Raw genomic sequence first — 16,880 nt, 5'->3', positions numbered from 1 at the left:
TTCTTACCTTCACAGTCAGGGCATAGAATATAAAAGTTGAGATGTCATGATGCAACTTTACAAAACACTGGTTAGATTGCACTTGGAGTATTGTGTGTAGTTCTGGTTGCCGCACTAAAAAAAAAATTGGTTTATTATTGTCACATGTACCAAGATACAGAGAAAAACTTTTGTTTTGCATGCCATCCATACAGATCACTTCATCACATCAGTACATCGAGGTAGTACAAGGGAAAAGCAATAACAGAATGCAGTGTTACAGTTACAGACAAAGTGCAGTGTAGGCCATAAGATGCAAGGCCATGACCAGGTAGATTGAGGTCAGGAGTCCAATGACATCCCAACTCTTGTACTCAATGCCCCATCCAATGAAGGCAAACATACCATACACCTTCTTCTACCAGTGTTGCCACTTTTAGGGAACTATGTACCTGTACCCCGAGATCTCTCCCCAGGGCCCTGCCATTCATTGTTCAAGTCCTGCCCTGGTTTAACTTCTCAAAATGCAACACTTCACACTAGTCACATTTAAATTCCATCTTCCATTCCTTTGCCCACTTCCCCAGTCGATCAAGATCCCATTGTAACCGTAGACAACCTTCTTCACTATCTGCCACATCACTAATTTTGGTGTCATTTGCAAACTTACTAATCATACCAGCCACATTCTCATCATAATCATCAATAAAGATGACAAAAGTGGCATACAGCACACCACTGGTCTCAGGCCCCCAAATCTAGAGCAATAACCTTCCAGTACCACCCTCCAACTCCTACCACCAAGCCAATATTGTATTCAGTTGGCTACCTTACCTGGATCCCATGTGATCTCACCTTCAAGACCAGCCTACCATGCAAAACCTTGTCAAAAGCCTTGCTAAAGTCCACATAGCCATCTACTGCCCTGCTCTCATCAATCCTCTTGGTCACCTCTTCAAAATAATTGAATTAGATACACAACACACAATTTCCCATACATAGAGCCATTGCAGACTATCCCTAAAGTCCTTGCCTTTCCAAGTGTAGGTAAACTGTCTCTCAAGATCCCCTCCAATAGGCTCACTGGCCTACAGTTCCCTAGCTTGTCCTTACAGCCCTTCTTAAATCAAGGAACATTAGCCACCCTCTCATCTTCTACCACCTCGCCGAGGCTAAGGAAGATACAAAAATCTCCACTGGGGATTTCCCAGCGTTTTTTTTTCCTCCTTGCTTCCCACAACATTCCAGGATACACCTGGTCAAGCCAGGCACTTTACACCTGTGTGATGTGATGTGATGTACTCTGAACATAAAGATAAAGCCAAGCAGAAACTTAACTATATTACCAATACCCAGTAACTGCTTCCTTCACTCTGAATACCCTCACTTCTCCATTGATGCATGGAAATCCCAAAGGAATATATACTTTTAGGCTCTATCAAGGACACCTTTAACAACCGTTAATGCTGATTGGTCGGAACTGTAAATGTGCGTTTTCCCACTTTCGGTCTCCTTAGCTATTAACTTAATCGCTTTCTAATGACCTGCAGCGGCAACGATTACGGTGGAGTATGAATGCAGAGCAGAGATTCTGGGATGGTGATAATTACACTCCGTGTGTTTACTGCCAAAGGAGAACATTAAATTCCGCTAAATCTGCCTCTGGTGTTAACATCAGCATAAACCCGTGGACTTTTACATCTCATTAGTGCCAAAGAAGGGCGAATGCTGATGGCGAGAAAACAAACAAAATTAGAGCTATCATTTTAAATGCGAAATGAAGTTTGTACCATTAAACTTTTAATGAGGTTATTGTGTGGCTCACGGCTCCGAGGGTGGAAGCCGTTTCTTGGAGCTGACGGCGCACACGTTCACCGGCTGGAAGCAAAGTGTTTAAGAAAGGTCAGTACAAGCATCTGTACCTTTCCCTCCCCCCGTCCTTGAATAACTTTAATCAGATTCTGCTCCGTTTCTGCGGGAGGAGCGTTTTAAACCACCCCTTCGACGTGCGTGGTTCTCTGTCGCAAAGGACAGGAGAAAGCTGCGGGCATAATCCGTGCTGGCATTGATTTTATATTTCTGTTCCTGCATGTGTGAGGAAAGCAGCTGTGCTGGGATTTGCAACGACAGCAAACTCTTGCCGTTTAGGAAGATGCTTCCGGCCAATTTTGCTGCGATTATGTATGGTTGCATTGAGACGCAATTCTAATTGATGTTTCAGTAGTGTTGGTGACGGGTCCTCTGGACCATGGCAGCTCCCCCCTTGTTGCAATGTTAACTACAGCTTACCCGGGGTCTGTACTGCGGTACTAACGACTGCGTGCAATATACCTGTGTCAATGTGCTCCGCTAGACCAGCTCCAGGACCTGAAGATACAATAGTTAACATTAAGAACGGGTGCTTTTCAAACCTGTGTAAATAAACCTGGGGTGATTTTTATTTTTGGGGAGGAGAGAAAAATCTCCAGAAACATGAAACCAGGATGGTATTGGTTTATTATTGTCACTTGTACCGAGGTACAGTAAAAAACTTGTCTTGCGTACAGATCGTACAGGTCGATTCATTACACAGTGCAGTTACATTGAGTTAGTACAAAGTGCATTGATGTAGTACAGGTAAAAACGATAACAGTACAGAGTAAAGGGTCACAGCTACAGAGAAAGTGCAGTGCAATAAGGTGCAAAGTCACAACAAGGTAGATCGTGAAGTCAGAGTCCATCTCATGGTATAAGGGAACCATTCAATAGTCTTATCACAGTGGGGTAGAAGCTGTCCTTAAGTCTGGTGGTACGTGCCCTCAGGCTCCTGTATCTTCTGCCTGATGGAAGAGGAGAGAAGAGAGAATGACCTGGGTGGGTGGGGTCTTTGATTATGCTGGCTGCTTCACCAAGACAGTGAGAGGTAAAGACAGAGTCCAAGGAGGGGAGGCTGGTGTCTGTGATACGCTGGGCTGTGTCCACAACTCTCTGCAGTTTCTCGTGGTCCTGGGCAGAGCAGTTGCTGTACCAAGCCGTGATACATCCAGATAGGATGCTTTCTATTGTGCATCGATAAAAGTTGGTGAGTGTCAAAGGGGACAAACCGAATTTCTTCAGCCTCCTGAGGAAGTAGAGGCACTGGTGAGCTTTCTTGGCTGTGGCGTCTATGTGATTTGACCAGGACAGGCTATTGGTGATGTTCACTCCCAGGAACTTGAAGCTCTCAACCCTCTCAACCTCAGCACCATTGATGTAGACAGGTGCATGTACACCGCCCCCTCACCTGAAGTCAATGACCAGCTCTTTTGTTTTGTTGACATTGAGGGAAAGGTTGTTGTCATGACACCATGTCACTAAGCTCTCTCTCTCCTTCCAGTATTCCTTTATGGTTTTTCTTAAAGTGATTGCAGTTCACTTCAGTCTGAAAGAAAGCAAGACCAGCTGGTATACTGGTCCTGATGCTTCATCTGAACACACTTCAATTCCCTGAGGAGTCTTATTCAATGGGCCAACAAATCTTCTTCAGGATAACTGACCTGCTTTGCACTTATGATATTGGTTTATTATTGTCACAAGCACGGAGAAAAGTTTTTGTTTCTCATGCCATCCAGACAGATTGAGGTTGTAAAAAGAAAACAATGCAGAATATAGTGTTGGAGTTGCAGAGAAAGTGCAGCACAGGTAGACAAAGAAAGTGCAAGGGTCACGATGTGGTAGATTGGGAGATCAAGAGCTCATCTTTTGGCGCAAGAGGAGGTCAGCTCAAGAGTCTGATAACAGCAGCGGGATGGAAGCTGTCCTTGACTGGGAAATTTGACAAATTGGTAACCCTAAATTCTGATGACCTCCCACATGGTGAGGGTTTTTTTATACTTGTAGACAACCATGAGCAATTCTCATGAAGGGTCTTCAATCTGAAATGTTAATTCTGTTTCTCCCTCCACAGATGCTGTCTGACCTGCTGAGTATTATCAGTACTTTTGTTTTTATTTCAGATTTCCAACATCTGCATTTACTTATGATTCTGGGTACAGTATCAATAGTGGAAAGATTGTAAGATAAGATATCTTTATTAGTCATATGTACATAGAAAAACACAGTGAAATGCATCTTTTTGCGTAGAGTGTTCTGGGGGGCAGCCCACCAGTGTCGCTTCCGGCGCCAACAGTAGGTGTTGCAGAATTAATTAATTGTCACAAACATCCACTTGGTTGTATCAAACTACTTTGAACACAATGAATAAAACTGGATGAATTTGAGGGAATTATTTCACAGACTAGTCAAGTAATAGCCTGCACCCAATGTGCCAAGATCCTTCATCACAGTCCCTGGGTGGATCCTGTCTCACTGCCAGAGGCAGCAGCATAGTATTGTATTGAAAGAAGTGGCCCTGGGAGTTTGGCATTGATCAGATCAGATCTTTATTAGTCACATGTACATTGAAACACACAGTGAAATGCACCTTTTGCATAGAGTGTTCTGGGGGCAGCCTGCAAGTGTCACCACACTTCCAGTGCCAACATAGCATGCCCACAGCTTCCTAATTCGTATGTCTTTGGAATGTGGGAGGAAACCGGAGCACCCAGAGGAAACCCCTGCAGACACGGGGAGAACATACAAACTCCTTACAGACAGTGGCTGGAATTGAACCTGGGTTGCTGGTGCTGTAAAGTGTTACGCTAACCGCTACACTACCATGCCTGCATTGATCGCTGAGCCCATGAAGCCTCATAGCATCAGGCCCATCACAAGCAAGGAAACCTGCCAATTACTACCTACACTCTTCTGCAGATGATGAATCAGTTCTCCTCCAAAGTGACTGGCCCTTGGGGAAATAAAAAAAACAGAGCAGCAGAATGTACACTGGGAGAGGAACTTAAACATCCATAAATGTTCAAATCTGTGAACAACCTGTGAAGCAAAACCCAGCCACCGTCTGGTCTAAGGCTGGCAAGTAACATGAGAATAAGCTACTGAGAGCTACAGAGAAAGCAGGAGGGGGGATTGGGACTGATAGATTATTCTGCTCACATGGACTCAATGAACCAAATGAGTTCCATTTGTGTCATAATAAATAAGAAAGTAAGTTGAGCAACTTACCCCAGGAAATGAATGTTACCACCGTCCCCAAATGTCCACCAGTAACATACAGGAGCCTATTGACTACACACTTCAGTGGACCAGCAACAAAAGCCCTGTGGCTACTGTAACGCTTGAAACTAAAGAACATTTCCCTTTTTTAAATACTCATTGGGTGGTTTCATTTCAGACTTTTCCCCTGAGCACCACTTGTCTTTTCCTTGCACCATCAACCCCCACCCCACCACCTTCCTACCCAGCTGGGTTCAAGTGCCACCCTCAGAGGCTAATCCTCTGGTGTTCTCTCTGATATCATCCATGCTTGGGCAAGATAACATATAACTTAACTGTGTTTAAAATGTTGTTGAGAAATTTTAATAGCTCATGGTAGCCTTCTGTCAAAGAAATATCCTGACCATTTCTTGGCTCTGGCCCCCATCCCCTCTCATCCCAGAATTTTGTGGCCCCTTTTTGGAGAGGTTTCATTCCAATACCTCCCCTCTGGTATCTTCTCTGCTGGCTGCTTTCACGCCATTAGGATGCACCTTGTGCCATCTTAGGGCAGGCACGGTAGTGTAGTGGTTAGCGTAATGCTATTACAGCACCAGTGACCCAGGTTCAATTCCGGCCGCTGTCTGTAAGGAGTTTGTACATTCTCCCTGTGTCTGCTTGGGTTTCCTCCGGGTGCTTCGGTTTCCTCCCACATTCCAAAGACGTACAGGTTGTGGGCATGCTACGTTGATGCTGGAAGCGTGGCGACACTTGCGGGCTGCCCCCAGAATACTACGCAAAAAGATGTATTTCACTGTGTTTAGATGTACATGTGACTAATAAAGATATCTTATCCTAGCTACACTATAATTGTCACTCCTCAATAATTATTCCCAACCCTTCAAGTCATCTGTGACCATGGAGAAATGATAACATCTTACATGAGTGATCGTTTCCCATTGACACCACTAGGGTGTCAAGGGTGGTACATTGTTGATCCAGCCGAACACTGCAGTTGTCTGATTGCAATGCATGTGAAAACACAAGAAAATAGGAGCAGGAGTTGGCCACTGAGCCCCTCAAGCCTGCCCTGCCACTCAATATGCTCGTGACTGCCTCAGGTAGATCATTTCCACCCTCATTAACTCTACCACGACCAACATGGGATGCCAGCTACCATGATGACTGGCACCATGCCATTCTAGCACAGATTTTGGCATTTACCAGCATGGTTGTCAGGGCTGGAGGAAGTGGTCATGTGCAAGAGCCAGGATTGGGGGAGAGAAATGGACCTAAGTATCACCTTTTTCTTTGAAGGAAACAGATGCTAATCCTTATCTGTACCAATTCCCCACAGCCCACAGTTCCCCAATCTTTCAAAAATGTACGGCTTCTTTTTACCTCCACAGTCCTCCAGAGACTCTCCATTTGGCGTGAGAAGAAACAAGTTAGGTTAACACCTTTACTGACATTTTCATCTTGATTGCAGTGCTATTTCACATGATGAAACATTCTGAAGCGTGTGGCAATGCCACACGGAGCAGGTCTCCAGCACAACCTGTGTTGCGGTTGAGTAATGTGAAGGAAATCACACTGAGCTTGAGAATTCTGTCTCTTACAGTCATTGAGCATGGAAACAGACCCTGTGACCCACTGAGCCCATGCCAACCATCAGACACCCACCATACTCATCCTACACTTATCCCATTTTATTCTCCCCACATTTCTGTCAACTCACACCAGATTCTACCACTCTGTACTAACTCAATGTAACTGCACTGGGTAATGAATTGACCTGTACGATCGGTATGCAAGACAAGTTTTTCGCTGTACCTCGGTACAAGTGACAATAATATACCAATACCTACACACCAGCGGTAATTTACAGTAGACAATTAACCTACCAACCTGCAGGTGTTGGGTGTGTGGAAGGAAACCGGAGCCCCCAGAGGAAACACATACGGTCACGGGGAGAAAGTGCAAATTCCACACACACAGAGCACCCAATGTCGGGAATGAACGCGGGTCACTGGAGCTGTGATGCAGCAGTTCTGCTGGCTGTGCCACCTTCCATGTCTCTGAAAGAAACTCACTAATGCACTGCCCCCAAATCCTCTGTTATCCTACAGAACCATTCGTAGGGCAGTGTTCCCAGTTCTGTCAAAGGCCAGAATGAGGAATGTTTCACTGGAGGCACTGTGCTTGCAGCTGCTTGTTTGTGGAGCTCCTGCATTCGCTCATACTGTAATCAAGCAAAAGTCAGACATTCCCCATGGAATGAGTGAAAAAACAAATTGACTTATTGATTCCGTTAAATAGTCTTCAGTTGTCATCACCTGTTTCATTTCTTGGGTAGAAAGCCGATACCCTTGTTCCTAATAGCTTTCTCTAACCCCCCTTTAGCCAGAGACGAAAAAAAACATTAAATAATAACTCGGTCCACACCCAACAAATGGACAGACCAGAGATGGAAACAAATCGACTAACAGCTCTTGTTAGATACAGTGTAGTTTAACAGTTGAAAGCAAGTAAAACCCAAATTAGTATTCCTGAATTCTGCAATATGTCATCAAGGCCTAAGAGAACGGAAAAAGAGAATACATTGTTTTGCTACTTTATTGCTAGAGCGTCAGTGAAGCAGCAAAACATTCCAGGAAGCATCACAATGGAGAGTTTAAGGTCAAAAAAGGAATTAAGAAATGAACTACAAACAGAGTCAAGAATGGAGGATTGGACAGTACAATACTGTCACCCTCACCTCATTATTTAGTGAAATGTTTGAATGTTTAGCTTACTTGTAAGAGGGAAGGAGAAGAAGGGTTGAGAGGCAGTATTGTTTAGGAAGTGGATTCCAGAGTATGAGGACTAGTCAGCTGCTAGGGGAGGATACACGAGAAGCCAGGGGCAGAAGCAAGGAGTTTGTGGTTGTAGAAATGGAAGAGGTTATTGAGTTAGGATGAGCTGTGGCACTGGAGGGAATTAAAATGAGGATGAATTTTACATTGGAAGAATTGGGAATTCGGGAACCAATAAGGGGTTAGCAAAGGCAGAATAAGCAAGGAGAGGATATGGACAGTGGAGGCTGAGATAATCTGGAATTACGTATGGGTGGAGGATGGGAGGCAGGCCACGTAGGCATTGGAACGGAAGAGTATGGAAATGTAAGACATGGGTGAGGGGTTCGGCAGAGAGATAGGCTGCCGCAATGATGGTGGTGGGTGACCTTACAAGGTGATGAAGGTGTGGATTTAGGAGCTCGACATTTGGATTCCATAGGATGCCAAAACTGCAAGGGTCTGGTTCAGCCAGAGGCACTGGCTGAGGAGGAGCTGGAATCATTGGCGGCTTTGTGGTTGGGCTCAAAGAAATGGTTTCCGTCATCTCCCAGGAGGAAACTGGCTCATCCAGGACCCCTCCAGTCTGTCCCGCCATTCAATACCATCACGGTTTATTTGCCTCAGGCCTTGTCTCCTCTTCTGTGCCACTTCCCCATCCCCTGAATTTTCAAAAATGTATCTATGTCCTTTTAAGTACCTCCAGGGATCTAACCTCCTTAACCCTCTGGTGCAGAGAATTCCAGAGACTCACCACCTCTGTATGACTCCTTCCCCATTCTGGGTGAACAAGACTTTTGCTCAATTCGCACTGATCCTTTCACCACATAAAGTCTGGAGTTAAGACTCTCTGCTAAGGGAGATAGGTTCTCCCTATTCACACTGTCTAGGGCTCTGATAATTTTATATTCCACAATTAAATCTTCATCTGCCAAGAAAACAATTGCAGTCTGAACAGTCTTTCCTCAAATGAAAAATCTCCAGCCCTCAAACCTCGTAAATCCCCAAATACATTCCCTCACACTTTAATGGATTGAATTCCATTCACACTTTCCTGACCATACGAATGAACGTATATGGGTGTTTATGTCTGTGTGTTTGCATGTGTCTATAAGTGTGTGTGCGTGAAGGTGTATGTGCGCACGCACACCTATGCACGTCACACTTTTAATTAAAAGAAGATAACTAACTTCCCCTGTCTAAACTAGCTGGCAATGAGTCAGTATCATCCATGTAATTTCTATTTTTATTATCAAGCAATTACTCAACAGCAACATTTGAGGGTGAGTTTGTAAACGTACTTAGAGCATCAGACCTGTGGAATAATCTATCCCGTGAGATGTGATCTTCACACCATTCAGCTAGGAAACAATACACATCATTTTGTTCCACTCTGTATGTGAATCCGAAATATATTAAGAAGAAGGATAGCTGAAGCAGATTGATGGCCATCTGGAGCCAGTGAGCTACATTAATCACAAGCAGGAATAGACTGTAAGTCTATCCAATTTATTCAGATGTCTACAAGTCAAGTTCTTTGCAATAATTAATGGTGAGTAATCATGCTGGAGTCAAACTGATCTGATGGGCAAGTAGAGGAAATGTGTGTGAAATTCAACCATGCTCAAAGGAAGACCAGGTTACTGAAGTCCCCTGGATTTCCAAGGAGAACTTGTATTTTGATTTCTCCAAGCCTGCCTGATTTAGGCCTAAACTTAAATGCACACTTAATTCTTTAACTTCTTGCTTTTGTCAAAAGTCAAGAGTTGTACAGCACAGAAATGGGCCCTTTAGTCCACCAGGTCCTTGCCAATCTTTTTGCCCCATCTACACTAATCCCATTTGACGGCATTAGATCATGCTTCTATGCTTAGTCTATTCAAGTACCTGTCTTAATGCCTCTTCACAAGATCACAAGATAAGGGAGCAGAAGCAGGCCATTCGGCCCATCGAGTCTGCTCCAAGGAAAAGGGAAAAAGAAATGGGGTGGGAAAAAAAGAGATAGAAAAAAAAACTATTCTAATCCCATTTGCCAGCCTTATCCCCATATCCCTTGATACCCTGACTATTTAGATATCTGTCTATCTCCTCCTTGAATACCCCCACTGATCTGGCCTCCACTGCTGTGCGTGGCAAGGAGTTCCACAATTTCACCACCCTCTGGGTAAAGAAACTTCTCCTCATCTCTGTCTTGAAACTGTACCCTCTAATTCTAAGATTGTGCCCTCTGGTCCTGGACACGCCCACCAAGGGAAACAGCCTAGCCACATCTACTCTATCCTTACCTGTCAACATTTTAAATGTCGCTACGAGGTCCCCTCTCATCCTTCTGTACTCCAGCGAGTACAGTCCAAGAGCCGACAAACGCTCATCATACTTAAGCCCTTTCATTCCCGGAATCATTCTCGTAAATTTCCTCTGAACCCTCTCCAACGTCAGCACATCCTTCCTAAGATGCGGGGCCCAAAACTGCGCACAATATTCCAAATGAGGCCTCACTAGCGCCCCGTAGAGCCTCATCAACACTTCCTTACTTTTATACACTATACCTCTCGAGATGAATGCCAACATAGCATTCGCTTTCTTAACCACTGATCCAACCTGGTGGTTAACTTTTAAGGTATCTTGTATGAGTACCCCCAAGTCCCTTTGTACTACCGCACTATCAATCTTCTCTCCTTCTAGATAATAATCTACCCGCTTATTTCTACTTCCAAAGTGTACAACTGCACATTTCTCAACATTGAATCTCATCTGCCATTTCCTTGCCCATTCTCCTAAACTGTCTAGGTCCCTCTGCATTCTTTCTATTTCCTCTATGCTCCCTACTCCTCCACTTATCTTGGTGTCATCCGCAAACTTAGCCACACAACCATTTATTCCATCATCCAAATCATTGATGTACAAGGTAAAAAGGAGAGGCCCCAACACCGACCCTTGCGGCACACCACTAGTAACCGGTAACCAACCAGAACGAGATCCTTTTATTTCCACCCTTTGCTTCCTGCCAACCAGCCAATTCTCCACCCATTTTGCTACCCTGCCCATAATTCCATGACCTCTCATCTTATTAATCAGTCTCTTGTGAGGCACCTTATCGAAGGCCTTTTGAAAGTCTAAATACACAACATCTACCGCCTCTCCCTTATCCACCCTACCTGTGATTTCTTCAAAAAACTCCAATAGGTTGGTCAGACAGGACCTCCCCTTCACAAAACCATGTTGACTAGGTCCTATCTTGCCTTGCGCCTCTAGGTATTCGGTAACCTCTTCCTTGAGGATAGACTCCAATAATTTTCCCACCACTGACGTCAGACTAATAGGTCTGTAATTGCCTTTGTGCTGCCTCCCACCTTTCTTATACAACGGAACTACATTCGCTACCCTCCAGTCCTCCGGAACCATGCCAGAATCTATCGATTCCTGAAAAATAATCGCCAACGCCTCCGCTATCTCCACAGCCACCTCCTTCAGAACCCGGGGATGCATCTCATCCGGTCCGGGAGACTTATCAGCCTTAAGCCCCTTTAGTTTTCCAAGCACCTTCTCCCTATTAATCTCAATTGAACTCAGCTCCAATTCGTGAGACTCCTGACTAACGGGCACATTGCTTATGTCCTCCACGGTGAAGACCGATGCAAAATATTCATTCAATTCCCTTGCCATCTCACTATCGTCCATTTTAATACCTCCTGCACCGTTATCAATTGGTCCTATGTCAACCCGTGTCTCTCTTTTATTCCTTATGTATTTAAAAAACTCTTAGAATCCTTCCGAATGTTGTCCGCCAGCTTCCTTTCGTAACTCATCTTTGCTTTCCTAATGACCTTCTTAGTTTCTCTCTGCAGATTTTTAAAATCGTTCCAATCTTCTGTTTTCCCACTAATTTTTGCTACTTTGTACGCCGCCCCTTTTGCTTTTATTTTATCCTTCACCTCCCTCGTTATCCACATCTGTGCCTTTTTTCCATTCAAAACCTTCTTTTTTCTTGGAATATATCTGTCCTGCATTGTCCTTATTTCCTGTAGAAATTTCTTCCATTTTTCCTCTGCCGTCCCTCCAGCTAACTTACTCCTCCAATCAATTTGGGCCAACTCATCTCTCATACCTTTGTAATTTCCCTTATTCCACTGAAATATCGATACACCAGTTATCAGCTTCTCCTTCTCAAACTTGAAACTAAACTCAATCATATTGTGATCACTTGTTCCCAGTGGTTCCTTTACCTTTAGTTCCCTAATCACCTCGGGTTCACTACACAGCACCCAATCCAAAACAGCCGATCCCCTGGTGGGCTCCTCAATAAGTTGCTCCAGAAAAACATCCCTTAGACATTCCACAAACTCACTCTCCTGAGTACTACCGCCTTGCTGCATTTCCCAGTCCACCTTCATGTTAAAATCCCCCATAATTATCTTCACATTGTCACACTGACATGCTTTTTCTATCTCAATCTGCAACTTATGGTCCACTTCCTGACTGCTGTTTGGGGGCCTATATATGACTGCTATTATTGTTCTTTTACCCTTGCTATTTCTCAGCTCCACCCATAAGGATTCCACCTCCTCTGACCCAATGTCCTTCCTTTCTATTGATTTTATATCGCTACTAACCATCATGGCCACACCTCCCCCTCTGCCTACCCTCCTATCCTTCCTATATACTGTATACCCCTTGACATTCAGTTCCCAATCACATCCATCATGAAGCCACGACTCAGTGATTGCAACGATGTCATATTTATTAACCTGTAGTTGTGCCACTAGGTCATCTACTTTATTCCTGATGCTACGTGCATTTAAATATAGTATGTTTAGACTGGTATCTAGTCGTGATTGTATCTGATTCCACCATCTCCCCTGGCAGTGAGTTCTAGATAGCAACCATTCTCAGCGTAAAACATATTCCCCTAAGCCCCCCCTTTAAAACTCCTTCCCCTCACCTTAAACCTTTGCCCTCTTGTTTTTGATACCCCTACCATGGAAAAAAGGTCCTGACTATCTGTCATATAATTTTGTATACCTCTGTCAGATCACGCCTCAGCCTCCTCTGCTCCAGGGGGAGAAAAACAGTCTATCCACCCTCTCCCCATTACTGAAGTCCTCCCATTCAGGCAACATCCTGACGAATGTCTTCTGCACTCATTAATGTACGTGACAACAAATGGCAAGGATTCCGCCACTGATTCCTGTGGTACAGATTTCCAATCATAAAACCAACCCTCCATCACCCTCTCAACCTCTTCCTCCTGTCACAAGCTGGTTTTGGATCCCATGGGCTCTAACCTTTTAAACTAATCTCCCTTATGTGGCATTGTCAAAAGCCTTGCTGAAGTCCTGTAGAATACATTAACTGCACTGCCCTTTTTAGCATAATTTGTTACTTCAAAAGAAGCATTTAGTTATATTGCTCCGAAACAATTTCCCTTGGGATTGAATCCTCTGCAAACCTCTTCCCACTCGCACACAAAAGTAACCTGCTCTGAAGAACTTCATTCCTCCTGTTCACCACCTGCATTAAATTGGTAAATTGGTTTATTATTGTCACATGTACCGAGGTACAGTGAAAAACTGTTTTGCATGCCGTCCATACAGATCATTTCATTACAACGGTGCATTGAGGTAGTACAAGGGAAAACAATAACAGAATGCAGAATAAAGTGTTACAGAGAAAGTGCAGTGCAGGTAGACAATAAGGTGCAAGGCCATAACGAGGTAGATTGTGGGGCCAAGAGTCCGTCTCATTGTACTAGGGAACCATTCAATAGACTTATAACAGTGGTATAGAAGCTGTCCTTGAGCCTGGTGGTATGTGCTTTCAGGCCTTTGTATCTTCTGCCCGATGGGAGTGGGGAGAAGTGAGAATGTCCAGGGTGGGTGGGGTCTTTGATTATGTTGGCTGCTTTACCGAGGCAGCGAGAGGTAAAGACAAGAGTCCATGGAGAGGAGACTGGTTTCCGTGATGAACGGTAATCCTCGGTGTCCTCTCTAAACAGACTGGCAAGAAGAGTTCCAATCGCGACATTGTCCCAGCTGTGTACAGCCAGGGTACACCTTCTATTTAAGAGAAAGGCAAAGATACTGTAGATACAGGAAAGATGAATTACGTACAGAAAATGTTGCATGCTACCTGATCTGGCTAGTTATCAAGGCTAGTTCACTGCCATTTGTCTCTGCATACTCCTTCCCTTGTTGCCCTTGCACCCTTACAATCACTACACCACACTTCTCATGCCGACCAAGGCAATGGGAGTGCAACCCTCATTTGCTGCAGCTCACATTTTTCACAATGCATGATAAGCATTCAACCATGACTGGGATACTTGCAATAAATTGCTGCATCAATGTACAGATGATCACTTTGCCATGAGGTGCAAGTTGGTTATTTCAAGGGTTGTGTCACATGACCCCTATTCAGTTTCGGGAGTGTGGTAATACAGCCCAAACGTTCATAGTGAATGGGCCTTGAACATTGATTCTATCCTTTGGACAAACCAGCCAAGGTCTTTGGATTATTAGCAAAAAAACACTGCTAGAGGAATTCAGCAGATCAAGCAGCATCTGCGGAGGCAAAGGGATGGTCGACGTTTTATGTCTCGTGTCAAGACCTGCATCAGGACAGCTGCAATGTCTCCACCTGAAAGGTCGACCATCCCTTTGCCTCCACAGACACTGCTCGACCTGCTGAGTTCCTCCAGCAGTTTTTACTCCAGATTCCTGCATCTGCGGTCTCTTATGTCTCTTCAGACGTATTATTGCCTTTTGGTAGCCTGCATAGTGTTGGTTTACAATGGGGTCAGACTATGGAGATGGCAAGAGAAGATGATGAGGCCAATCTTGAAAAGGAGGAATTGGCAGCACGTTCTGCCAGAGTACATAATTAACAACACCTTTAATTAAAGCGACATATGCTTCTCATGCACAACAGTTATCTCTCACTCGTGTTTATAAAACCCATGCCAAACAAAGCATTGCTCCATTAAGTGTAGTGTACACTGAAATCCAATACCAGTTCTCTGCCTCATACCAAAAGCACCCATCAAGCTACTTTTTAAGCTTTCACAGAGTAGATGGTGCAGAGGTTCACATTGCCTTTTCCCCTGGTCTTCAGACTACATGATGGTTTATGGTGGATGTCTTCTGTCAGGTAACAGTGGATCATAGAATTGAACAGCATGCAAACAGGACATTTGGCCCAACTCACCCATGCCAACCAGTGGGCACCCTTCCGTCTTAATCCCATTGCCCAGCACTTGGTTCAATTCCCTCTATGTCTAAATGATTCAAGTGCTCGCTTAGACATTTCTTAAATACTGTCAGCAACCCAACTTCAACCACTCTCTCGGGCAGTTCATTCCTAGTACTCATCACTCTGGGTGAAGAACGTCCCCCTTGTATTCCCCCCCCTAAAGCTCTTCCCCCTTACCCTAACCTATGTGTCTAGTTTTATCTGCCTCTGATATGGGGAAAGGTTTCCTGCAGTCCACTCTATCTATATCCCTCATAATTTTGCGTACCTCAATCATCTCTTTTCTTAACCTCCTCCACTCCATGGAGAACAGACCCAGCTTCTTCACTCTTTCCTCATAACTGAACTGCTCCATCCCAAGCAACATCCTGGTGACACTCCTCTGCACCCTCTCCAGCATTATCACGTCCTTTCTATAGCATGGTGAACAGAACTGCACGCAATAGTCCAGCTGAGGTCTGACCAGGATTTTATAAAGTTGGAGCATAACCTCCCCACTTCTGTATTCCATGCCCTGACTAACAATGGCCAGTATACTGTGTGCCTTCCTAACCATGTTTTCTACCTGCATTGCCATCTTCAAGAATCTACGGATTTGTACTCCAAGGTCCCTCTGTTCCTCAATACTCCCTAAACCCCTACCATTCATGGTGTATGTCCTAGCCTCAGTAGTGCTCCCAAAATGCATCACCTTTCATTTGTCTGGATTAAACTCCATCTGCCGTTTCTCAGCCCATTTCACTGACACATTGATACTCTCTGCAGACTAAGATTACCTTCCACGCTTATCAAGAAGTCTGCCAATCTTTGCCATCCACAAACTTATTGATCTTGCCTCCCACATCCACATCTGAGTAATTCATGTATATTACAAACAGCAAGGGCCCCAGCACTGTTCCTTGTGGGATGCCACCACTCACAGGCATCCAAGTGGTAAACAATCCTCTACCATCACCCTCTGTCTCCTAGTGTAGCGGGTTCAATTCCGGCCACACTCTGTAAGGAGTTTGTATGTTTTCCCCGTGTCTGCGTGGGTTTCCTCTGGGTGCTCCACTTTCCTCCCACATTCCAAAGACGTACTGATTAGGAAGTTGTGGGCATGCTATGTTTGCACCGGAAGCATGGTGACACCTGCGGGCTGCCCCCAGAACACTCTACACAAAAGATGCATTTCACTGTGTGTTTCGATGTACATGTGACTAATAAAGATATCTTATTGCCAAGCCAATTTTGGATCCAGTTTGCCCTAACCTTTTGAACCAGTCTCCTTTTGAGCTTGTCAAAAGCTTTACTAAAGTCAATGTAAATCACATCTACAGCCCTGCCCTCATCAATACACTTTGTTACCTCTTCAAAGGATTCAGTCAGATAGGATTTGCCCTTGATGAAACCATGTTGGCAGTCTCTGATTAGTCCCTGCCTTTCCAAGTGATCATTAATCCTCTTGATGATTAAGACACCTACACTAACCCTTCACTGAATTCTCCAACTACAAATTCTGTTTCTTTGGTGAATATGATGAAAAGTATTAATTTAGGACTTTGACATGTTGTCCCTAGTGAACCTTACTTTTTCCCTAGTTAGTCTTTTGCCCTTAAAATATTTATGGAATGCAGTCAGATTTAACCTTAATGCTGTTGGACAGGGATTTATCGGGACCCCTCTTTGCCTTCCTAATTTCCTTTTGAAGCACCTCCCTGCACTTTTCATACTCGAAGAGGTGAGGCCCAAAGTGTTAAACAATCTTACTATGATCCTCTCCTCTGTGTA

At 44.4% G+C, this 16,880-nt stretch overlaps 1 protein-coding gene across 1 annotated transcript in view; it reads left to right on the top strand.

Annotated features, from left to right (window-relative positions):
- The first annotated feature begins 1,637 nt into the window (after positions 1-1,637).
- LOC127567449 (leucine zipper putative tumor suppressor 3) overlaps positions 1,638-16,880 on the top strand; it is a 340,413-nt gene continuing 325,170 nt past the window's right edge. Inside the window, exon 1 of the mRNA XM_052010364.1 lies at positions 1,638-1,881. The gene's annotated coding sequence lies outside the window, so the exon portion shown is untranslated. The remainder of the gene's footprint in view (positions 1,882-16,880) is intronic.

This window comes from Pristis pectinata, chromosome 2, assembly GCF_009764475.1.
Source record: "Pristis pectinata isolate sPriPec2 chromosome 2, sPriPec2.1.pri, whole genome shotgun sequence".
Lineage (NCBI taxonomy): Eukaryota > Metazoa > Chordata > Chondrichthyes > Rhinopristiformes > Pristidae > Pristis > Pristis pectinata.
This window is presented reverse-complemented; position numbering and strand designations above follow the sequence as displayed.